The sequence below is a fragment of the Mandrillus leucophaeus genome, unplaced genomic scaffold (assembly GCF_000951045.1).
Source record: "Mandrillus leucophaeus isolate KB7577 unplaced genomic scaffold, Mleu.le_1.0 Scaffold278, whole genome shotgun sequence".
Classification (NCBI taxonomy): domain Eukaryota; kingdom Metazoa; phylum Chordata; class Mammalia; order Primates; family Cercopithecidae; genus Mandrillus; species Mandrillus leucophaeus.
In genome coordinates this window covers 2,996,676-3,023,474 of record NW_012102898.1, presented here as the reverse complement: position 1 = coordinate 3,023,474, position 26,799 = coordinate 2,996,676, and the positions used below count along the sequence as shown (strand labels likewise).

Sequence of the window (26,799 nt, the reverse complement as noted above, 5' to 3'; positions counted from 1 at the left end):
TCTACTAAAAATACAAAAAAATGAGCCGGGCGTGGTGGCGGGTGCCTGTAGTCCCAGCTACTAGGGAGGCTGAGGCAGGAGAATGGCGTGAACCCGGGAGGCGGAGCTTGCAGTGAGCCGAGATCGCGCCCCTGAACTCCAGCCCGGGTGACAGAGCAAGACTCTGTCTCAAAAAAAAAAAAAAAAAAAAAGGAAAGAAAAAAGAAAAGAGGGTCGTTTGTTAATGATGTTAACTGAGAAGAGCGTTCTCTTTCTGTAGCAAAAGCCAGTGAAGCAGGCAGACAGGCAAAACAATTTTCTCTCTCAAAAACACCTCACATTCGGATGTAAATGATCAGATGACACTTCAACAGCCAACTTTCCTGCAACCAATATCATCAGTTCAAGCAATGTGTTTTATTGATTGGAAAATCTGAGAATTAAAGGGTTAAACCCCGAGAAAAAAAGATGAGAGTTTATGATCTCTGACACAAAGTGTACTGCATCCTCACTCTTTTAGGGTATAAGGAGGAAAGGATGTTAACCTAAACATAAGCTTAAAGGAGCAAATTCATGATTGAGAAGTTAAAATATTGGAGGGTGGTAACTTTGGGGGATGTTAATACTAGTCAACTCCCCTGAGTCATAGCATCTTTATCAATACCTGTGTTCTTCAGTTGAAGTAATCAGAATAGCTTTGTAGAGTAAGAGTACTCATTTTTAATTTTAATTTCCCCCATATAAATTGTGAAATACATAAAGGATATGATATTATGTACATTTTGATTTAGATGCTGTGGTATCTCCTAAGTCATGATTCACATATTATTTTACTCACTGCTAGATGCATCATCTTGTCTTCAGTACCAAATACAGTTCCAAAAATTACTCTGCGTTCAACAACCATTGTCTTCGTATTTGTATTAAATATTTCAATGTGACATTTATTTAACATTTTAATATTTCTAGATACGAATAACAGTACCTGAGACACTTTGGTAAAGAAATGACTTTCAGTTTCACAGCCTACAATTAACTAGTATATAAGGGATGTCTCTGTACTAAGAAAAGAATTACCCTGAAGCAATTCAAACAATAAAGTTTCTCTTGAAACTAACACACAAAATCAAATATCTCTTTCTCATTTTTTTTGAAATTAGATTTATACTCAAATGTCTTAGTTTGTACAAAATAGTCAAGCAAAAGTAGCTAATTTGCAGGTTTACATACATGAACTATGGTATATGATAGAAATAAATATTTAGCATTTAATTCTGAGTTATTGTTATCCAGCATACCATCAAAATTCTATTGGCAGACAAATGTTGAAAAATGGTATTGAAACCTCACACAAAGTTTCTACTTTCTTATCACCAAACTTTATTTCACTAGTGAGGGAAGTGACCACTTCAGAAAGAGTCAGACATTATGGCATTATCTCTATGGACTGACCAATTTTTTTTTTTTTTTTTTTTTTTGAGACGGAGTCTCACTCTTGTCGCCCAGGCTGGAGTGCAGTGGCACTAACTTGGCTCGCTGCAACCTCCGCCTCTCAGGTCCAAGCAATTCTCCTGCCTCAGTCCCCTGAGTAGCTGGGACTACAGGCACCGGCCACCACGCCTGGCTAATTTTAGTACTTTTAGTATAGATGGGGTTTCACCATATTGGCCTGGATGGTCTCAAGCTCCTGACCTCAGGTGATCCTCCCACCTCAGCCTCCCAAAGTGCTGGGATTACAGGTGTGAGCAACTGCGCCTGGCCTCCTCTGAACTTTTCAGCATAATAATGCCAATGATATGAACTAAAGACTAAAGGAGACAAAGCATGGACCATTTTGGAACATCAGAGTAAAGTGTCTTTTCTTTTCTCTTTACTTTCCTTTTTTTTTTCTTAATTAAGCAAAAAAATTCAAATAACACACCCCCCTAAAGAAAGCAGACACTTGCATGGCAGAATCAAAACCCCAACATCATTCAATTGAAAGCAAACACATATGATGACTTTCATAAAATGCCATCTCCAAAGTAACCAGTTCCTTAAACTGAAATAAAATCTATTGCATTTTTAATATTAAAAAATAACACACTCTACTAACAATTATATTGTATAATGATTTAATTCTCTATCACATTTATATTTTCACTATCATCTAATCTAAAATGACTAACAGATTTAGATCTACTGATTTTATTTATACATGTAATGTAATGTATGGAGTTCTTGCTTTCATCTTCACAATGTAATACTTTCTATTTATTACATTACAGCTTTATACTCTCTAACTAAATTTGTATGTTTCTTTTTATGAGTTTTGGGTTTGTACTAATGAGAAACCTTGACAAGGTTTCTTGTCATCTCCTTATTGGCAACATAAACTATTTAAAGTGTGTCTTAAAAATGTGAAGTACAACAAGGAAATACACATTGCCAAAAGATATCATGAAATGCATTCACTTAGTGCCCATTTGTACTCACTTTAGACTTAAGTTTGATGATTTTGTTTATTTATTCAGAAACCAAAGTGAATACGGAGGTTTTAAAACAGAATGGCAGGCATCTAAATAGAAAGCAAGAAAGGTAAGCAAGAAAGCCAGAAAAATCCTAAACTAAAATGAAACAAAGGAAGGAAGGGAGGGAGGGAGGAGGAAAAAGGGAAAATAAAAGAAAAGGAGAAGGAGAAAGAATGAGAGAGAGAGAGAAAGTCTCTCTCTCTCTTTTTTTTTTTTTTTTTTTTTTTTGAGACGGAATCTCTTCGTTCCTCTGTCGCCCAGCCTGGAGCGCACTGGCTGGATCTCGGCTCACTGCAAGCTCCGCCTCCCGGGTTACCATTCTCCTGCCTCAGCCTTCCGGGTAGCTGGGACTAGAGGCGCCCGCCACCTCGCCCGGCTAGTTTTTTTTGTATTTTTTTTAGTGGAGACGGGGTTTCACCGTGTTAGCCAGGATGGTCTCGGTCTCCTGACCTCGTGATCCGCCCGTCTCGGCCTCCCAAAGTGCTGGGATTACAGGCGTGAGCCACCGCGCCCGGCCAAGAGAGAAAGTCTTTTAAAGATAATATTCTATGCAAATGTGTTTCTTTTTAAATTGTTTACTATTTGATCCATTAGATCTTATTGTAAGTCAGTGCCGGCTTTATTCAGTATTTTATACCTACAACATACCACGTGGCTGAGTCACAGTGGATATTTAGGCAGTATCTGTACATTGAATAAATTAATATCAAATTATTAGCTTTTTAGTGAATATAGTTACAGATGTTGATAGATATTTCCACACTATACTAAAGCCAGCACAGGTAATTGTACTTCCCACTTCCCAGTGAGTACTTGAATCTCAATGCAGAATGCTTCTCATGGGGTGTGTCTCCTATGAAACCTTAAATCATCTAGACACACTAGACAGAGAAGGAAACAATACATAGATCGAAACTGAGCACAATTAATTTGTATCCAGCAGAGGGAAAATTATGATCTGTGGACCAAACAAAGGAGTTCTTTGCCCTAAAAAAAAATGAATTGACAATCACACCTCAGGAAGTTGATGTAAAAGCACAGTCTCTAGTGAAGGCCAAATGACTCTGTTTATAAAGAATATTTATGCACATAAGTAGATTAAAGCACTAGGGAACTCTTTAATAAACTATTGCTTGCTGTTGTTATTGTAGTCTCTATAGTGTCACAAACTCTGCCCCCGCCACCACCACTTTCTATGTAATACTTGTTTAAGGGAATAGTAGATGCATGGAAATCTTTTAACTTACTGCTATCGGTTGTCAGTTCTATTATATGTTTCATCCCAACTCTGCTTTCCAAACATCATATGATCAGTTCTTACAATCTCTCATGAGGTAATTGAATTCAGATTTAATAATAGGTATCATTGTCCCCAGCATTCAGGTTTGGGAACTTTGAAAGAGAAAGGTTAAATGAGTTTTATAAAGCACATATTAAAAGAAATGTGTTGTCTTATAAGGAATAACTGAGACAAAATAAATTTAGAAAAGCTGAGAGAGGGGTTCAGGATATAAATGACATCTCCTTATATAATTAATGATATTACAAAGTGAGACATTTGACATGCACTGCCCAATAAGAGTCACAAGCCTCATATAAATACTTAATGTAACTGAACAATATTTACAAATAAATGCTTCATTTTCACAAGCCACATTGCAAGTATGCCAGACTAATACCAAGAACAGTGCATTTAAATTATTACTAGTCCAATAGATAACCTTACTTACTAAGTTTACTCCATTTTGACATTTAATGTGGTACAAGAATTTGTGTTTAAATAAGTTTGATTCGTATCTCAGTTTAAACACATTACCATCAGTTTTGCTTTGGATAAATTTTTATACAATTTTCATTGTCATTATTGTCATTATTGTTGGCATTATTACAATTATTTATGAAAGAACATTCAAAGTTTAATTCTTCATCAAATCCCCTCTTTCCCTGAAGTTTTATTTGTTCAGTTTAGCAGATCTGAACTGATGATTCTTGGTTCTGAAAAGCCTGGTTATATTGAATTGGTCTAAAATATGCTGGGAAAGAAGTTGAAAGCTCAGAAGTGTCTTCAATGATTCTACTGTAAAATAAAATAAATGTTTCAATCTTTGCAATATTTTGTAAAACACTAGGGAATTCATTAGATTAAATTCAAACCCCAAGATGTCTCATATCTGTGCTACTTCAGAACTCTTGCTGTAGAGACCTAACTACCTTTGATAGCGAGGGGCCCACATTAATAATTACTTGCTTCACTACATTCTGACTGTTTTATTCACTCAATACATTTTTACCTCCTTTTAAAAGCCATCTGAAATAATTTCTTTCTCAATAGATACGTCTGAATAATCTCACTCAACATTGACTTTGCTTTCTCTCTTCTGCAGGTGTCTGTAGAATTGAGCCTGAGGTAGTTGGGTGTAGTGATTGGGGAACAGATTGCTAAATCAGACATACCTTGCTTTTAACCCATTCTTTGTAATGTATCAGCAGAATGACACAGGAAGTTGGCCTTTCTAGGTGTGGCATCCTTGTGCACACCACGTGGCCCAGGGAGAGCATACAATGACTGTGTATTGCCAGGATTATGTTAATAACATGAGTAGGGTTATGTTCTGTCCTTGTTTCTTAAATATTAATTATGTTTTCCAACATACTTTGTAAATGTCTCAAATTCAGTAATTACTTATATACATGTACTTTATCTGGTTTAAACTGAATTTTATAAAAGTGTTTCTTAGAGATCCCAGTCTCTTTTTGGTTATACATAGGGATGCTTAGATGCTTTCAAAGACATTGTACAGATTGTCAATAATAGCATAAATGAAACGTTCGAACAAATTTTGAGTGTGTTAGCCTTAAATGTCTATATTTACTCATTCACTTGTGATTAATTTATTGAGACTCTACTACATGCAAAGCACAATCAGAGAGGCACAGTTCTTGGCCTAATGGTGCTTGTGTATTTATTTATTTATTTATATTTATTTTTCAGGAGAGAATACAATTAATTATTTAATGCTTTGAATGCAAATGTAAAGAATGCTGAAATTTACAAATGACGAGGTGCTGAGACTTCATAAGCCAAGTAAAACAACACCTTACTCTGGGGCACATAGAATACTTATTAAATAGAATAATATTTAATATGAGAAGATAAGAATAAACAGGTATAAGGCATCCAAAGATTGGATTAGAAATCTTGGTACAGTGATTGGTGTGAGAGCTGGAGTCTGGGAATTTTTAAAACATTCCAAACTGAGGGAACAGAATGTGCAAAGACCCTGGAGTAGAAAGGAACCTGAAGCATCTAGGGACTTAAAAAAGATTGGTATGAAAACTAAGGCACAGAGTTAGGGCCTGTGACATAGGCCATACTCTGATGTAGAGTCTGAGAGGTAATTGTATTTCAGTTTCTATTTTGGGAGCAATGGGAAGCTACTAAATTGCTTTAGGCATCAGAGAGATATAATCAGTGTGAATTTGTAAAATATGATTTTGACTAATGTGAGCAAAATGGATTGGAGAGTGACAAAATTGATGCAGGAAGAAAAATAGATGACTTATTATAAGATCAACAATAACAATATGGGCATTTGTTCCTGTCATTAATGTCTGTCATTGAAGTCTCACAGTAGCCAAGTAATGAAGTTCCATTAATAACCATTTTGAGAAAACATCCTTAAGATGTAAAGTTGCTTTCTCTAAACTCTTAGACCTAGAAATATCCAGATGACAGAATCTAGATTTAATTTCAGACAAAATATCCAGGGGAAAAAAAGAAAAAAAATCGAAACGGATGACTTGCTTGAACGTTGCTTTGTAACATTAAAAATCAATAAAAATCATCCAATATGAGGAAAACCTGTATAATTTCTCAGTCATATATTGTCAAATAGGTGGAGATCAACTAATGCTTGCTATTATGCTTACAAATAGTATCTCCCTGTTGGAAAAATATGTTATGTATATGTAGGCATGTGTGTGTGGATGTAATAATCATACAACTCAATTACCTATTAACTGATTTCAGTTAAAATTCTTGCTGTTTTCCAGTAAACTTGATTTCCAAATCACATACATGATGATTTTGTTTATTTTTGTAATCTCCTTCTACTACTTAAAGATCTAGTTCTTAAGTTGGTTAATGAGTGCAGAAATACAGTTAAATAGAAAGGATAAGATCTAGTATTAAGTAGTGCAGTGGAAAAGTTATTGTTAAAAATAATTTATTGCATTTTCAAAGCAGCTGGAAGAGAAGAATTTTAATGTTTTTAAGACAAAGAATAGATAAATGTTTGAGATGATTGCTATCCTAATTGCAATTTATTACACATTGTATACATGTATCAAATATTAAACCTATCTCCAAAACATGTACAACTAAAATATTATAGCAAGTTAAAAATATAGAAATCTCTCTCTTTGGTCTCTCCACTCAGCTGTATTTCACATGTTTTCAGGAGGTCCAGCAGCTTAATGCTTAAAAGCATAAACTAAAGTTACAGAGCTTCAGCTGATACCCATTTCGGTCATCTTGGAAAAAATATCTATGTTTTCGGTGCCTGTTTCTTCACCAATGCAAGGAAGTTATCAGTATCACCTTCCTCATTATGTGGATAAGGCATGGAAAGTGCATGAGAACGTGCCTGGCACATCGCAAGACTTAATGAAGATTGGTTATTAAATGCTATCTGTTGACAAAATAGAAGCTTTCCTCAAGCTCATATCACCAAAGCCTCAAACTTTCATGCCTTTGCACCTCTCCCTGCACTGCTATCCTCTTACTCCAGAGGTAGAATTTCTCCTTGTGTCACAAGCCCTGTGTGGAGTCGGTCTTCTGAATCCCATCACCCACCTTTTTCTCAAGAGCGCTTCTCCTTTGGGAACCTTCTGTGTGCTGTACTCTCTCTCCTACTCTACTGAATCTGCTTTCATTAGCATGTGAATATGCTTATGTCTCCCATCTTAAAACGAACAAGATATACTCTGGACATCCTTTAGTTACTTTTTTTCTTTCGTTGCTTCCCATTGCAGGCACATTTCTAGAAAGAACTATTACTAGTCTCCATTCTCTTGAATCTCGGTCACAAATGTGCTACTCTGGTCTCCACCCACTGCTTCTTAAAGCATACTCTTGTCATTTTCCATCTTGCCAAATCCAAAGAAAGTCTCCCATTGTTCCATACTCTGAAGAATAGTGCGTCAACTCTGCCTATTGTCTGATATCCATGTTCACTTAAGCAATCTAATTGACATCTCTACAAGGAAAGATGTCTTGATTATATGAAACTCATCCAATAGAGAACTGTTGATCCACTATCTACCGCTAGTTTTCAGACTATAAATTGTCATAACCACCGAACAGTTGCTCAAGGAAGATCCTAGTAATATTCTTGATTCTTTTATCCTCACCAACCCTCTCCTTCCCTTTACCTCTTCTACACCTTTCAAAAAATTCCCCTCCCTCTTCCCCTCTCCAGAGTGCCAACACTTCTAATCACTACTTCTTCCACCTTCATGTTGACAACTATGATACATTGGCTGGACTGATGCTAGAGTTTTTGTTTTTGTTCTTTTTTTTTTTTTCTTTTTCTTTGATGGAGTCTCACCCTGTTACCCAGGCTGGAGTGCAATGGCGCGATCTCAGCTCACTGTGCCCTTGGCCTCCCAGGTTCAAACGATTCTCCGGCCTCAGCCTCCTGAGCAGCTGGGATTACAGACGCCTGCAACCACGCCCAGCTATTTTTTGTATTTTTAGTAGAGATGGGGTTTCACCATGTTGACCAGGCTGGTCTTGAACTCTTGACCTTGTGATCCGCCCACCTAGGCCTTCCAAAGTGCTGGGATTACAGGCGTGAGCCACCGTGGCCAGCCGCCACAGTCTTCTAACTAGTAACATTTTCTTTTCTCATAGCCCTTCAAAAATATTCTCCACAAAGTTGCCAGATGATCGTCAGAGAACAGGCATCTGAGTATGGCATTCTCTCCTATATCTGTCATAGCAATGGCTTACTGCATATAAATTTCATGTGTGTCTTTTCAATGCTTTATACTCAATATAGGGCAGCAACTAGTAGATCTTTAGTAAGTGAGTGAATAATCCTTCAAATATTTTACAGTCACATCTAGGAATAAGGCTATGAGTAATGGTCAAAAAACACTGGACAAAACCTCAGCACTACTACCAACTAGTATCAGTTCCCTGAGTTTCAGTTATCTACTCTCTAAAGTGATAATAACAACTGTAGAATAACTATATGATAATAACAACTGTAGAATAACTATAGTATATAAGACTCAAATGTGCTAACAAGCATAAATCAGTCATATGATATCATATGACAAATCAATTAGTCATATGACTTGTTATGTATCATGATGGTGATGAGGATAGTAATTATGACGGTGATAAGGATAAAAATGATGACGGTGATGAGGATAGTAGTGATGGTGATAAGGATAGTAATGATGATGGTGATAAAGATAATGATGATGGTGATGATGATTATATAATGTATCTGAAAGTAAAATTGTATCTCTTTTATTTTTAAAAGAAATGGAAGTAATTACTAAAGGAAACTTTGAAGTCTATATATCTCTAGAAATAAAAGATATTAATAAAAATGGAAATTTTAGAGAGCATCAGGAAGAATAGCTAATGGATGCTGGGCTTAATTCCTGGGTGATGGGTTGATCTGTGCAGCAAACCGGCATAGCACACCTTTACTGTATAACAAACCTGCACACCCTGCACATGCTCCCCGGAACTTAAAAGTTGAATAAAAAAAAGGAAATTTTATGTTTAAAAGTTATTTAATTTTTATAAAATGCTACCGAGTGTTTATTTATCTTGATTCTAACACCAAATTTTCAAAATGACCACATAGTTTACTAAGCAGATAAGCAAACAGTACAGGAAGCTTTCTGTAACTCACGCAAGGCAGAGAACGTTGGCTCAGTTGGCCACTGAACATGATATTTTCAAAACAGAAACAAGCATTTTCTTAAATTATTCATATTTTCCAAATAATTTCTCTAAACTGAGCTGTTTTTCACAGTGGAATAGGGGAAGAATTGCGGTGGTATTAACCATCAGAAAAATGACTAGTAACATTTCATAGTAGGTGAAATAAATGAAGAAGCTGGTGCCTGACTTTGAAAGCCAGCATTTTCTGAGAAAAGAGCAACGATTTACCTGTGAATTGGAAAGATGTCAAGTGAACGGTCCTTTTCCTTTTAATTGAGATAACATCTTGTGTCTTTCTGAATTTCATTTCTTTGTTTTTGCAGGTTGCAATTAGTGTAGGATATTTATACTGACACTTGAGAGACAAACGTTGTCAGCTTCTGGCTCTTTTTTTAATTCTTTCCTGTGTGTAACAGTTAAAACAATTTGGATTCAATTCAATGGAGCATACATTTTCTTTCCTTTTCAGACATTTAAGCCTACATTAGAGTTTAAAAGACCTTCAGTAAACTCTCCCAGCCTCTATCCAAGGGAAAAAAAAAATCAATTTTCCAGGATTTCTAAAGCTCTTTTTTGGTTTCCATAGCAGTCAAGGGCAAGCTGAGAAGAAGAAAAAAAAGATTTATTTCCAACTCTAAGTGAAAGCTGAGTCCCAAGATAAAAGAAAAAGTCAAGCATAATGAGAAAAAGGGGAAGTAAAAGAAAGCAAACTCTGATAGGTCCTTACTGAATATGGCCTTTGTTCTGAAAATTCAAAGAGTCATAAATTATAGGAGAACGTAGGACATCATCTGTGTCATTGAAGCTCTACCTATTGCTTGAGTGGGGAGCTGAGCAACAATACACAGATGGAGGGCAATGAATTTATGAAATTATGTGCCAGCTCCCAGGATAGGACTTGAAATGTGCTCTTGCTGTTGGCATCAGAATTGGGGCTTTGTGTGCTCTAATGCCAGTACTGCACGCTCACGCTTTGCTTTTTGTGCCAAAGTTAGATGCTCAGATTTGAAAGCTAAAATGTATCAAGTTTTAGCACTGCCTCTCCAAAGCCAAATGATAATGGTATAAAAAGGGTACTTTTTTCTTCAATTCAAAAGTAGAACTGCCACATTAAAATAAATTCACTCTTCTCAAAAAATTTAGATATGAGACATTTCTCTATCAATGGTGTCATTTAAAAGATGCTAGAAAGCTTTTTCTGTCTACTCCTTCGCATTGTGTACTATGGAATTGTGTCAGTTTTGCTGGCTTTTAGCCTTAGGTGTATATTTATTTTCTCTGTCCCAGATTCTAGTAAGTCTTTTTGAACTTTTGAACTGCTTTAACACAAATACTGATTCTTTAAAAGAAATTAAGGTGATCATATTAAATAAAATAGTCTTCATCTAATTAAAAAAAATGTAGCTCCATTGAAAGCTACAATCTCACTAAGCTATTTCATCCTGGGGACACAAAATTATTTTGCATTTTATACTACTGAAGCTCTCACACATCTTTTTCTACATACATAATGCTCATAATATGAAAGGACATAGAAGCTTTCAATATTTACTATAATGAAAAATGGGAATTAAATGCGCTCACATTTCACCCCAGGAGTCCCAAACTCTATGCAGCAATTCTCAATCTTTTGTTGCACAATGGAACCACATAAGGACCAATATAAAAAGTACCTTTGCCCTCACGCCGCCCCAGACAAATTAATTCGGAATCTCTGAGAGTAAGGCAGAGACATCAATGCATTTCAAAATCTTCCCAGTTGATTGTAATGTGGAAGTAGAGTTGAAAACACTCCTCTGTGGAAATGGATACTCTTGTCTATGTGGAAGTAAAACAAATATATGTTAAAGGAGTACAACCAATTAAAGAGTAATCCTAAATCAGTTATCCTAAAAGGAAAAGAATACACATTACCTATGCAGTCACTTCACTTACCAGTTAGTAAAATGAGAATAAGGGATTTTATAAAAATTTACCACATGTTCTTGTTTTTACTTCCCTTTGCATTTCCTTTATGTATATTTCTTCATAGGAATGTTAGCATATGAAGAATATAAGAGTACAGGACTTATTTGTTTGTGGGAAGGGAATGCTTGTTGTTATGTATTATCTGAAAACACTGTACACAGTAAATTTGCTACTGAAAAACCACAGGGCAAATATTAATACCTTATCTGCCTAACTATCCCAGCAGCCCAAGATTAGAGGTCAGGTGTAGCACCATCCCTCTTTGGCAAAGGCACTGGGAACCAACCCTTTTGGCACAGGTGCATGATCTGGCCAGCCAGCAAAAGCGTTTGCTATGTGGCTATTTGTGATGGGAGAAGCCTGAACATCTCCTCTGGTGTTATTGGGTCTGGGTTGCTTGAGGTTTGGCCAAGATTGATTGTGTTAAACCCAAGGTCATTGCTGCTTTTCCCCTGGGGCATTACTATAGGCCTACACTTTTCCTGGGAATCTAACCAGTTAAGGATCAATCTTAAGCAAACTGACAAATACCACTGTATCTACTGCTCTCATTCAAAAGACAGCAGTCTACCTATTCTATCAGAAGCTCATACTGTTAAGCACATGAGGGCTGTCGGGATAATCACAAGCAGGCCAAGAGGTACTACCCTAGAACATAAAGTATTTAAAAAAAAAAAAAAGAAGAAGTGGCTGAGTGTCACCCTGGGGGCACGGGACCTTGTGGACCTGAGGCTGACAGAGAAGGGTCATTTTTAAGAGAAGACCGTGGGCATGCATTGTCTAATCTATTACATATGACAACTGAGGCCTTCTGGGCAAGTCTAGGATAGCTTGCTTCAAGTGTCCAGGAATGCCTCGGGTCCCAATCATCCCAGAGGAAGGAAGAGCCATCCTGCCCAGTTTGCTCAATGACATGTCCTAGCCTAAAACCTTCTACATAGTGGGCTTTAAATCCAAGCACATGGAATCCATGAAATAATGCTAGCTAATATGTATTGGGAATTGAATATACTCAGGAACCATGCTAAGTGTTTCCACCTTAGTGTTCATTTTTCTTTACAACAACTCTGTTCATGAATTATTATTACTTCCACTGTTAGGGGGGCAAATGGAGGCATTAAGAGGTAAAGCCGCTTGCCAATGATTATGAGGCAGGTAAGTGACAGAGCTTGATTTCAAACCACACAGTCTGGCTCCAGCTTCTCCATCATGGTGGCTTGCCACTGGCATTTTGTATAAATGAGGGAAGTACATGTTGTGCAAAATAAATTATTGACAAGTAAAATGACTATAGAGAAACTGGTTAAAATGTTGTCACAATAGTTAATGTGAATTAGAAGAGGACGTGTCGTTGGAACAGGAAAAAAAGTAGAACACGAAAAAATGAACAGACTCAAAAAATACTCAGAAGGTTGAATCAGCAAATACTTGGTGAATGGGTGGTGGTGGTGAGTAAGCAAGAAAGATGTATCTATTGTTATTCTCCATTTTCTATCCTGTGAAATGAGATAGGGAGCACTGGAGATAAAGGAAGTGTGGGTCTGAAAGATCATAATTTTCATTTTGGACATGATGAATTTGAGGTGATTATCATATTTCAATTTAAGTAATCAATCAGGTTATTGTGTTTTCTATTTACATCACCTCTGATGATCATGGAAGATGCAATGGCAGGAGTTTTGAGTTAGGTACTCCAGGGAAGTATTTATGGGCATAAAATAAATTATAAAACAGTGAAATAGAGAAGATATATTCAGAGACTGTATTTACAGACCAGGTGATGAATGGAAGGCCAATGGCACATCATATTGGGAAAAGCTGTCTGCAGAAGCAGCAAAATGACGCCTTGAAGTAGAAATTCAGTTGTAAATAAGATGGAAGAAAGCAAAGTATAGTTTTAATAAAACAGATAAATAAAAAATGAAAACCAAAAGGCCTAATGACTACCAGGATTATGACTAGGTATCAGTAAAGGATACAAAGATGCTTACATAAGTTATAGTCCAGGTGTTATAGAAACAATACTGAAGTGACTATAAATTTTGTAACTGGTATAGGGGAATTAATTTTCACTTGATTCATAGGAATATTTATTTTAATTTATTTATCAATCAATAGTGGTGATGAAGAAAACATGACAATAAACATGAGAATATAAATTTTGACAACTAAACATATCTATGATCTAATAATTTTGATATATTTATCACTAAGAGTAAGGGGAAGAAAACAGTGCGTCTAAATATGTTGAAGTATATCAGCAATGGAGGCTTGTGCAAGCTTCTTCCCATGGCAGATCAGGAATTGCTTGTGGACTGAATATTTGTGTCTGCCACCTCAAATATCTATGTTGAAGCTCTAATCCTAATGTAATGGTATTTGGAGATGAGACCTTTGGGAGACAATTAGAATTGAATGTGGTCATGAGAATGAAGCCTTCATGATAAGCCTTGTAAATAGAGACACCAGAGAGCTTGCTCTCTCTCCCTGTGCCATGGGAACACACAGCACACAGCCAGGCAGCCATCTACAAGCCAGGAAGAGGTCTCACATCAGAACCCTACCATGCTGGCATCCTGATCTCCGACTTGCAGAACTGTGAGAATGTAAATTTTTGCTGTTTAAATCATCCAGTCTGTGATATTTTGTGGTAGCAGCCCAAGCTGCTAGTTATCTCGGCCATCAACCAAGATTAAGAATCACTGCAGATACTCCTGAATACATTTATAAACCCTATTCCATTTTATTCAGACACTTATATAAATGTTTTCCTAGTCCATCCTCAGAAAACAATTCCCGTGTACTCTTGAGTCATTAAATAACTATTGATTTATTCTTTATCAAACTTAATAAGTTGGATTCTACTAACAGTCTCCCCAAATACCATCCTATTTGCATGTACATTGTTAATACTATTATATGTAAATATGTCTCTCCAAATAACATTTATGCATGTACGTTGTTAATACTATTATATGTAAATATGTCTCTCCAAATAGCATCTTATTTATGCATGTACGTTGTTAATACTATTATAAAATTCTCATTAAAAATAGTTACATAGTATTCATTATGGGAAGCACTAATCACTGTAGAAATAAGATTTAGATAAATCAATATGTTATGGATATGGTACAGATACAGATACAGGATATCTATACACAGTCACTTTACAATATTCAGCAGTTGAATTGAATAGAATTGAATTCAGGCATTTAATCTAAATTATAAAAACGTGTTCTAAAACCGAGACTCTCAACTCCGTATAAAACAACTCTCTTCTCTGTTTTCTATTATTGCACAAAGTACATACTTTTTGTATGGAAAGTGCTCGGTGGTTCTTACCAACAAATATACCTACATATAAAGTATATATCCTGAGATAATGTCTTCATTCTAATTTTTCAATACTTTAAAAACAAATAGTCCAATTAAATTGTTTATGTAAACCTTTTTAGGTTCAATTATTTTTTAATTTCAACGTGTATGTGTGTGTGTGTGTGTGTGTCTGTGTGTGTGTACTTGTACATGCATACACATGTACATAAGCTACTTCTTTTTTTCTTCCCTATCACTTTTATTTAGATGATTAGAGTAAGTCAAAAATTATTTGCTGAAGTACTCAAAATACTGAAGTACTCAAAATATTTTCTTTCAGGAAATACTTGACAACATTAACAATTATAAAAGCATCTTCTGTCTTCAATGTTCTCTCCCTCTTTAGTTTGAAAGAAACACGAGAAGGGGACCCTGGAAAGGCATTGGAAAGCCTGAGTCCTGCCCTCCATATTGCCAAATAGGACTTGTGGCACTTTTGTAAAGCTACTTAAACTTTTGGAATCTTAGTGTCCTTACCTGCACAATGGACATGGTAGTGCCTGACTCATGGTGTTAGAAAGATTAAAGATTATTATTTAAATTAGGGTTCAGCAAGGTAGCTGGAAGAAAGCAATAATTTGGCCTTTTTTGCTCTCCTGTTAAAAATGATGGCCACACAGAGAAATGAATGGGGTAATACAGATAATTACCGATGCTTCAGGAACTGAGAAAAATGTAAAAAAAAAAAAAAAAAAATTAACTTTGATAAAGTGGGATCTGTTGTAAACTGATGGGAGTGCAGAAGGCAGACAAAAGAAGAACGGCATTTGAAGCAGAGATGGTGTTCTCATACCACTGTATACATAGATATGAAAGACTAAGAAGCAGGCAGAGTAGAGGCAAGGGTAGGGAAAGATACATGCAAAGGTGGAGCTAAAGTGTCATTAACATGGGAGGTAACAGAGACACATGCTGGCTTTTTTTTTTTTTTTTTTTTTTTTTTTTTTAAGATGGAGTCTCACTCTGTTGCCCAGGCTGGAGTGCAGTGGTGCAATTTTAGCTCACTGCAACCTCCCTGGTTCAAACGATTCCCTGTCTCAGACTCCCAAGTAACTGGGATTACAGGAGCCTGCCACCACACCTGGCTTACTTTTGTATTGTTAGTAGAGATGGGGTTTCACCATGTTGGCCAGGCTGTCTTACGCTCCTGACCTCAGGTGATTCACCTGCCTCGGCCTCCCAAAGTGCTGGGATTACAGGCATGAGCCACTGCATCTGGCCACATGCTGGCTTTTAAACAGCACAGCAACATAACCTGAATGCATGTGAAACTGTTTGTATAGTGGCACTGAGACCATTTGGATGTGTTGACATAGGTATCAATGGAGACAATCCAGGCTAGAGGGGATGATGACCTCAATCATGGCAGTAACATTGGGAATAAATAAAAGGTGGCACAGGCAATCACAGCTGGAATATAGAATAAAAAGCAAAGCTTCCCCTTGGTCCTGTTTCTACCATAAAGCTCCATGGTCTAGTATGATATTTCATACTATTGAAAAGGTAGTTATCATACTAGACAATGGAGCTTTATGGGCTAGTATGACCTTCCCACTTCCTTCTTCATTTTCCTTGTGAATGCTAATAAAGTTCAACTTTAACTCAATCCAGCAATTTCTCCCAATCCTATGTGGAGAATGTAGTATACAAATGGTTCAAGAAAATATGGGCTAAAGGTAAAGATTTAGAATACTCAATATAAAGTTGGTAGTCGATCTACAAGCGGGCAGATCTTTTTTCCACCTTCTTGCCAGACATCGCTATTGACTCTCCCTAGACATTTTAAATTTAACATGTCTAAAAAGGAATTCATTATCTTTTATTCTGACATCTACTTCCTTTTCTTTGTAGCTTGTCAGTGATTCGTACAACTGCCAAAGCCAAGTAGAAGCAATGAAGGTATCTTCACTTTAAAACATTCTCTCAGATGCAATTTGATGCCACCTATTAAGCTAGGGTCAGAGAAAAAAAAAGACTAAATTTTGCCATTTGAAGAAGCTTGAGCAAGAGGGAGTAGAGAGGATACTAATTATTTTAGATGAGTACTTAGTTCACATGCTTCCTTGGCACCATATCAATAGTATCCTTGATTAGTCTTCCTCCCTATTAATTTATCATCTAAAATCGTTTATTTCATGGAGCCCAATCCCATTTTGCATTAGAAGCTGTGCCACAGTGTACTATGTATTTTGCATTTGTTTCACTGCAAGTATAGTGAATATGATGAGTTATGCAAGTATAGTGAATATGATGAGTTATGTGTCTGATTCTCAAGAGGGAAATATGTCTCTAGACAAAACAGGAAAGTTGAATTAATGTAAATGTTTATGATTCCTGCCTAACTAAATTACATTCCTTGACATTAATTTGCTAATTTACCTTTGGGGAAGAATACATAGGTATACCTCCCTCATTTATTAGGTTATCAAATATGCATGATTGACTCTGGCATGATTGCAAATAGTAATTTCTTCTCTTCATTTTCTTGGTTTACAGTCAATTAAAATTGTCTTCGAGTAACATTTATACTAAATGTTTGCTGATACTCTTTCTCACTAGTTTATTCACTCTAGGTGTATTTATTGAGCATATACTATGAACTATATTTAAAATTTTTCTTGTTTAACATAGTTTGAAAACAGTGGAAATAAGCTAACATAATGCACTTTAATATAATGTGTAAATGGTTAGATGAAAATAACCTGTATAATCATAAGCTGAAGGATGAAGTTGTCAATAGAGGTATAGTATTAAGAAACCAAATACACCACTTTAGGCCCTTGATTTCAGTATATTTGCCAATATAACTCCCCAGTTTATTGGCTAGTTTCATGAGATTAATATACTAGCAAGATGTTTTAGTCATCTGTTTTAGTGTAAGAAATGCAAGATATTTCCTAATAAAACCACATTATTTACAAAGATAGGCACCTTAATAAATTTAGTTATAGTTTTTATGATTCAATAAGAACATAAAGAAAAACTGTGAATAATTAGCTTAATATTTTATCAAACAGTAATAGCAATACTCCAATTGAAGACATTAAATTGGACCATATCATATTAATTAAAAGATGGCACTACTTAGAATCTTTTTTTAGTATAAAATGACTTCTCTCACTTAAATCACTCTTTAATAGCTAATTAATATAACAGTTTTTCAGTTATTAGTTTGGCATACAGATTAATATCTTCTATGTCACATTAGCACATAATATTTTATAGTAAGTCCGTTGATTTCTTACTAACATATTTCTTTTGACTGATATCATTCTAACTCAGACATGTTTTTGAAAGAATGAATGAATGAACAATTTTTAATCTAAATTTGGTAGAAAGCATTGCAGAACTAAAATTTGAGGTAATTTCTCTGTTCTCTTGTATTAGTACTAGCTTTCAGTTCTTCTTTAAATACACATTCAATTTGTATGTATACTTCAAAGTCTCTTGGTATTTTATTGTGTGCCAATGTATTAAAATAAAATCACTTATGGTTGAATACTCTATTACAAAGTGTTAAAAGCATTTTGCCTTTTTGAATGTACATCTTTGATTTGAAATTTTTGTGAGTGAGGAGGTGAATCATATCTTTGCAAGTTTTGTTGTGTACTTCCTAATTGAAAAAAAATTAGTCTTACACAGGTGTATATGGAAGTTTTAACTATGAAAAATGTAAAGCAATAGCAATAACAATACTAATGCTGTAACTTTGACAACAATCACATATAAAATATGCAGATTTTACTGACTGATAGCAGTATGATGTTGGCATATTTAATCTACTAATTGTGTCATCTTGAACACACACCCAACTATTGTGATGAAGGGTAAAGGCAGGCTTTAGGCTATTGCTTGGATTCAATTATAAGGAATATTCCACCCAGATCAGGGAGGCATTATATGCTGTGTCTTATTTAAAATGTTGCCATTTGGCACCTATTTCCTGGGGCAGAATTCCAACCAAATTTTAAGCAGGAATGTTGCCAACGTAACAGATGGGCCGAATGTGCCAAAGCCAAGAGTCCATGCTCACATATCAAATGTGTTTACTTAGGGCAGGATTCCCAGTTATAAATCTTCAAACATGTTCAGAAAAACTGTGCCAGCATGAAGAGGTTGCCCTTTCCTTAATCCATCTAGAGCGAGGATTAACCTTGAATTTATTTTTAGAGAAGCAACTTAGCTACAGAAGTCCTTTATCTTTGTAAGCTGGAGAAAGAATAGATAGTTATGGATTCATATATTTCATGCCTGTGTTATTAGTGTAATGTCTATCTAATGGTTTATTAGAGTTACAATAATATAAATGTCACTACTCCAAATTTATTATTGATTATATTCATGTTAAACTATTGATCATTAATGATAAAGTGGAATAACGTATTGGATAAAGTTTTTAATAGATTATTATATATTTCATCACTATTTCTATAATAGTCACCCAAAGCTGTAAAGTTATAAATAATAATACACTTTATAACTTTATAAGACAGTGAAAATTCCATGTTTCACTGGGTCGTTTTTATCCACAGATGACTATTGGCAAATAAGTGTAAAATGAGTAAGTTGCATATGTTTTGTTGAGGCTAAGTATTATGGTTTTATAAAGATTTCATTTTTAAACACATGTAACAAGGAAATACCTTAAAGAAAACTGGTGGAGAATTAGTGGTTTACTAAAACAGGCTGATATATACTCCTACTTGAAGTTTAATGGATGGATAATAAAACCTGCTGAGGCTGAGCTTGGTTCACTAAGGTAGTTAAAACACTTCAACTCCATTGTTCTCTTCACATAATTTAGCACATGACAGGGGCACCAAAGTTTAAAGAATGTTAAGTATTTAAAGACCATAGTTTATAAAGAAAATATGTACCAAGAGGAAGCAAGCTTCTTTTAGCTGCTTTTAGTATGAGAACAATGTAAGCTTCCCAAAGGCAAAAAAAATGCTATAAGAATAAAGCTTCTGAATGCTTTATATTACATACAAAAATGAAATTCTAATCTTTAGATTGTTTTACTAGGATTGCTTCATTATTAGCAACAATTCTTATTTTACAAACTTTACATTTTTATTAAATAAGCAAAACATGTGAATTGTAGAGATATTAGACATTGTAAATGTACATACAGAAAAGGGCCAAAAAGCCAGGCGCGGTGGCTCACACCTGTAATCCCAACACTTTGGGAGGCCGAAGTGGGCGCATCACCTGAGGTCTGGCGTTTGAGAGCAGCCTGACCAACACAGAGAAACCCCATCTCTACTAAAAATAGAAAATTAGCTAGGCATGGTGGCACACTCATGTAATCCCAGCTACTTGGGAGGCTGAGGCAGGAGAATCACTTGAACCCAGGAGGCAGAGGTTGCAATGAGCCAAGATCATGCCATTGCACTCCAGCCTGCTCAACAAGAGTGAAACTCTGTCTCAAAAAAAAAGAAAAAAAAGTAAGAAAAGGGGCCAATAAATCACTCCAAATCCAACATCAGGCTTAAAAATGCAAATATTTCTTGAATATTTTTATATGTGCATATGTACATTAAAATAAGATCACACCAAATATATAGTATGGAAATTTGTTTTTTGTTTTGTTTTACTTAAAAATATATTGGGACCAGCTTCTAATTTCAAAAAATGATCCATCTGCTGCATCCATTTTAAATAAACTGTATGATCAGGGCATTTAGGTTGTTGGCCATCTTGCACCTTAAAAAAAAACTGTAACTTCCTTAAATATATTGAATATATCTCTTGGAATATATTTCTGAATGTCTTCTTAGGTTCTAACCCTGTAAGTGGTATTGCCTGGTCAAATATTATACATTTTTAAGCATATTGAATTGCCTTGTAGAAAGTTGAGGTGAGTAAAAACTCATGTGAATAAGGCATAAGGATGTGAACCCTACCTCTCAACAAAAACGCTAACTATAATGAGAAATATTTGTACCCTTTGTCACCTGATAGGAAATGGAGTGTGTTTTATTTTAATTAATTAATTAGTTTTGAGACAGAGTCTCAGTCTGTCACCAGGGCTGGACTGCAGTGGCACAATCTCGGCTCACTGCAACCTCCAGCTCCCTAGTTCAAGCGATTCTCCTGCCTCAGCTTCCTGAATAGCTGGGACTACAGGCGCCCGCCACCACACCCCGCTAATTTTTTGTATTTTTAGTAGAGATGGGGTTTCACCAGGTTGGCCAGGATTGTCTCGATCTCCTGATCTCGAGATCCGCCCGCCTCGGCCTACCAAAGTGCTAGGATTACAGGTGTGAGCCACCGTGCCCGGCAGAATGTGTTTTAAATATCTGTATTCTCATGTCAAATAACTTTCAATTCTTTGGTCTGGTCTCATTGACCAATTTTATTATTTTTGTTTTCTTGTTCAAGTTTGTTTTAGAATCAGGGGGTACATGTGCAGGTTTGTTACATGGTTATATTGTGTGATGCTAAAGTTTGAGATATGACTGAACCTGTTGCTCAGGTAGTGAGCATAGTACCCAATAGGTAGTTGTTCAGCCTTTGTGCCCCTCCCTCTCTCTCTCCTCCCTCTAGTAGTGCCCAGTGTCTATTGTTTCCATATTTATGTCAATGTGTATGCTCAATGTTTAGCTTCCACTTATATGTGAGAACATATGGTGTTTTGTTTTCTGTTTCTGCACTAGTTTGCTTAGGATAATGGCCTCCAGCTGCATCCAAGTTGCTGCAAAGGGCATGATTTCATTTTTTGTGACTGCATAGTATTCCATGGTATATATGAACCACATTTTTTTTATCCTGTGCACTGTTGATGAGCATCTAGGTTGATTCCATGTCTTTACTGTTGCAAATAGTGCTGCAGTGAGCATGCAAGTGCATATGTCCTTTCGGTAGAATAATTTATTTTCCTTTGGGTATATACCCAATAATGGGATTGCTGGTTCAACTGTTGTTCTTTGAGAAATCTCCAATTTGCTTTCCACAGTAGCTGGACTAATTTATAGTCCCAATAATAGTGTATAAAATGTCTCATTTTCTTCACAGCCTCACTGACATCTGGTATTATTTTGCCTTTTATCAAAAGCCATTCTGACTTGTGTAAGATGATGTCTATTTGTGGCTTTGATTTGCATTTCTCTGATGATTAGAGACGAAGAGCATTTTTTCATGTTTTTTGGCTGCTCTTATATCTTGTTTTGAGAAGTGTTTGTTTATGTAAATTCCTTGTTTCAACGTAAAAACAATAGAAAGTTATTTAGTTTTGTTGTCTAATAACAATAGAAGGTTATTTTGGTATGTTTTTTGCAGTTTTTCTACCAGAGCATTTGGCTTATGTGTTTGTTGATTTGTGCCAATGTTTACTGGTTATTTAGCTAATTTTCAAACTAGTGACAATTAAAATTTTAGCATTTCGCATGTGTGCTTCCTTCCTTCTCTTCCTCTCCTATTTTTAAGGAGGGAATATACTGTTAAATAGTTTAATCATGTTTCTTTTTGCCTTTGGAATCACATTAAAGATCTTTTTTTTTAATGTTAAGTAACATCATCCATTCTCATTTTTATATAAATGTATGTATTAAAAGCCACTTGATTTTTTTTTCTCATAATGTGTCAGGCAAACATTTGTAGTTTATCTTAATTTCTGACATATTATCCTAACACTATCAAATATCTTCTTTTTCCTGAGATTGACTTTTAGTTATTAATACATATATATTGTTAGAGTTATTACTAAATACATATTTACTTGTAGTTATTACTACATATATATGTATGTATATATACACATATACATATATACACATACCTATACATATATGTATAGAGTATATCGTGTATATGTATATATGTGTATGTATGTATATATGTGTATATATACATATATAGATAGATATACTTTTGTGTGTGTGCATATATATATATATATATGTAGAGAGAGAGAGAGACCTTGGTATATATCTATGTCTAGGTATGTTTGGTTGTATTTCTTTATCTCCTGCTCTGTTCTGTTAATATGCCTGTTTTTCCTCCCAGTTTCATAAAGTTTTAATTCAATTAATAATGTATCTTCCTATCTGATAAAAAAAAGCATCTTTACTCTTGATTTAATCTACATGCTATCTGTATTATTAAAATTTATAATAAGTATCTAGTCAGACGAATTTCTAAGCTAACTATGTATCTAGAGTCATCTCGGCCATTTTTTCTTCCATATGCGTTTGAGATTACCTTTGGTGTGAGTGTTTTCTGTTGTTGTTGTTGGGTTTTTTTTGTTTGTTTGTTTGTTTGAGACGGAGTCTTGCTCTGTCACCCGGGCTGGAGTGCAGTTGCGTGATCTCGGCTCACTGCAACCTCCGTCTCCTGGATTCAAGCAATTCTCCTGCCTCAGCCTCCCGAGTAGCTGGGATTACAGGCACCTGCCACCATGCCCAGATAATTTTTACATTTTTAGTGGAGATGGGGTTTCACCGCATTAGCCAAGCTGGTCTCAAATGCCTGACCTCAGGTGGTCCGCCCACCTCGGCCTCCCAAAGTGCTGCGTTTACAGGCATGAGCCACTGCGCCCAGCCTGGAGTGTTTTTAATTTTAGAGTAAGTTTTAAAACAAATTTTAATGCTTTGATCAGAAAATAAATGTATCGATATTCCTATTTTAATGTAGGGCAGATATTGTAAATAAAGTATATTTTGTATTTAGGGTAGGAAGTCTATTCCTATCTGTTAAATCAAAATCATTGAATGTGCTTGTCAATCTGTAACATTACCTAAGTCAATTTCATCTGTGAATAATTAACAATAATATGCAACTCTTGTGCTCCCATTAGCGTCCTATGTTAGTACTACATCATAACTAATGATAAATTTGCCATGAGTTGTATGTAAATATTAGGCTTATAGCATATTCAGCGTGATGTAGGTAAAATTTCAGATGCAAAAACACTTAGCTATAAATATATGAAAGTAGTTTTACCTTACCTTAATATATTGTTTTCCAATTAAGAAAATATATCATGAGGTAGATTTTTTATTCGCAGAGTAATCTTTGTATCATAAGTAATGTATCATAAGTAATCTTTGCCCTAATTAATAAGCAATATACACTTTCTAAAGATTGCTCTTTCAGTCTCATACTAAGAGGTCTTCCAAAATAATTAAATGTCAAGTCAAAGAAATATAAGATTTGTATGGACAATCCATATCTTTCAAGCAGGGTATTGTACTTGAAAAAGAAAATAACCTCCCACTTAGCTCTAGGCTGTGTTTAATTCACATGTGAAATGTTACCTCCAGATGAGTGTGACATTTTGAAGAAGACATGTCAAGTTTGGAAAAGTTCAGAGACAAAACAAAATGATCAAGGGCACGTGGTTGCTTTCATGAGAAGATGCTGTTGGAGTTGCCAGAGGCATGTTATAGGGAGAGCCAGACTGCCCTCCCTCATCCTGACACAGACAAATAGCAGATTCTTCATCTTATTAGCACAACTGCATAGGCAGTTAGATGTGCAGGGCATTTATTGGGGGAAATCACTTGTTAAGAGAAAGGGCAAAGGAGCTGAAGATGTCTGGGAGAACATTTAGACCATGATGGACATCTGACAACTTAAGCAAGGAAGAAAGAGAAGTGCAGTGTGGGTCTATGAAAATTCTAGCCAGGTGATCAGGCAGGGAAGCCAATGTTGTTACCCTTTGGGGGAACGTTTCCTAGGAACTGGCCCTCATAGTAAAGCGGTAATGCTCAGATATTGTCTGGGAGCACTTAAGGGAAGCATACCTTTCATGCAAAAGGGTTATGGATTTCCTAAAGCCAATGAGTTCACTGGTTAATTATGTTCATATTGGTAGGAGATCTGATAATCCTATTGTCATGATTACCAACTCATTGGATCTCTGATTGTCCTTTCAACAGTATGACACCACTAAATCTCTTCTATACAGAATCTCTGATTCTTTGCTGAAGGATGGATCAAAAAGCTCAGGAGTTGAGCCAGGCACGGTGGCTTACACCTGTAATCCCAGCACTTTGGGACACCTAGGTAGGTGGTTTGTTTGAGCTCAGGGGTTCGAGACTAGCCTGGGCAACATAGCAAGACCCTGCCTGTACAAAAAATAGCCACGTGTTGGGTGCACACCTGAAGTCCTAGTTGGGGCAGGAGGATCGTGTGAGCCCAGGAGATGGAAGTTGCAGTGAGTGAAGGTTGCTCCACTGCACTACAGCCGGGGTGTTAGAGGAAGACCCTGTCCCTAAATAAATAAATAAAGCAAGGACAGGAGTTAAGTAAGAGCATAAAATGCCATGTTACATAATTACAGCATGCTTACTCATTGTGAATAAAATTATAAAGTTTTGCTAAATTTAACATATGTTAAAAAATATTTCAAGTAAGGAGGATTCCCTCAGTTTAAATCAGTTAATATAAAATTTAAAAGTAAAAGCTCTTGATATAATTGTATAGCAAAGTACCACCATGCACTTTTATCTTACACTTTAAAATGCATCTTTTTAATGTATTATTTATAATGTTTTGTTCTGCAGTGAGAACTTAAAACTACCTAAAAAAAAAAAAATTCTGAAAACTCTATATCCAAAGCAGATAAGCTGCTTTAACTTCCAATAAAAATAATTGTGGTTACACTTTCCTTAAAGCAAGAATTCAACTTTATAGCTGATGGAAGCAGGAAGCTAAAAGTGCTTCTCCTTAAAAAGAATGATTTTTTTTTTTAAAGTAAATTGACCGAGAAGCCTTTAAGAACAAGAGAGTTCTAATCATGGTGGGCAAGGGACTCTTTAGCTTCCAGTATAGGGAAGCCTGTCTAGTTTCCTTTCCATTCTTCAACCCTGTGGGAGAAAGGATGAAAGGATGCAGGAACTCTGAGGGCTCAGCCGATGCAGAGTGCCAGAAAAGACAAATTATAGCTTTGAAGAGCTGGGAAATAGTCACAGAAATGAATCAGCCTTGCTAAGGTGGTAATGGCTGATCGCTGCAAGATAGGCTACTCTGAAGAGACTTTGTTGCCAAAAGCCTGAAGGTTAAGGACAAAACACGAGGAAGCACTTCTGACTGGCAGCCTGAATTCCTGAACTCCAGGTGAGTCAGAAGAGAACATTCTAATAAAAGACAATATGTAGGATTAGGGTGAATGAGGATGGTAAATGAAACAGAATATAAAAGTTAGTTGCTACATGATATTATTTCTTTTTTGAGCTTGTTCTGGGGAAGTCTAGCATCTCTTTATTAATTCTGATTTCACTTAATTCATTAATGTATTTTAATTAAAACACAGGAAGTGGTGCATAACACCTTATTAATAATTTATAATTATGTGGTCATACTGTTTGTGTTATTGAAAAGCAGTCTCTGAAAATCTTCATATTATTGGCAAGCGCATGTATGCAAACTGGAATCTTGAACACACACACTTGGGCAGTTAGAGGGAAGCTGCCAAAAGGAAAATATGAAAACCAAATTGAAAGTTACTGAATTGAAAAACAAAGTGGAGGTTGTTGTAAGTAACTCACATATGAAGGACCAAAAATATATTCCAACGGAGGCACACATGGCTATCAGAAATCACAGTACTGTTGTATATGACCTTCTTTCAATGACTAGGGGGAAATAAATGAATCCAAAGGAAAAACCATTTTATTATTATTTGTGATACACTTGAGAGAAGAAAAGCCATAAAGGCTTCCATAAGAGTGTTCCTACTCATTAGTGTTTCTAACTACAGATATGCTTTTAACGCTACTACCAAACTGTTTTAATTCTAGCTTAGTAGAAGATGAGGCTATCTAGCAAGAAAAATGCCTAAAAAAGTATAAATCACATCAATACCATCAATGAAAAGAATGTTAGGTTCCTTTTTTTTTTTCTTTTGAGATGGAGTCTTGCTCTGTCGCCCAGGCTGGAGTGCGGTGCCGTGATCTTGGCTCACTGCAACCTCCACCTCCTGGGTTCACACCATTCTCCTGCCTCAGCCTCCCAAGTAGCTGGAACTGCAGGTGCCTGCCACCACACCTGGCT

General features: G+C 35.8%; 1 protein-coding gene across 1 annotated transcript in view; it reads left to right on the top strand.

Moving 5' to 3' along the window:
- The window catches only part of CDH18 (cadherin 18, type 2), a 1,248,329-nt gene that overhangs the window by 242,475 nt on the left and 979,055 nt on the right, over window positions 1-26,799 (top strand). The window contains exon 2 of the mRNA XM_011984981.1: window positions 5,482-5,521. The gene's annotated coding sequence lies outside the window, so the exon portion shown is untranslated. The remainder of the gene's footprint in view (window positions 1-5,481; window positions 5,522-26,799) is intronic.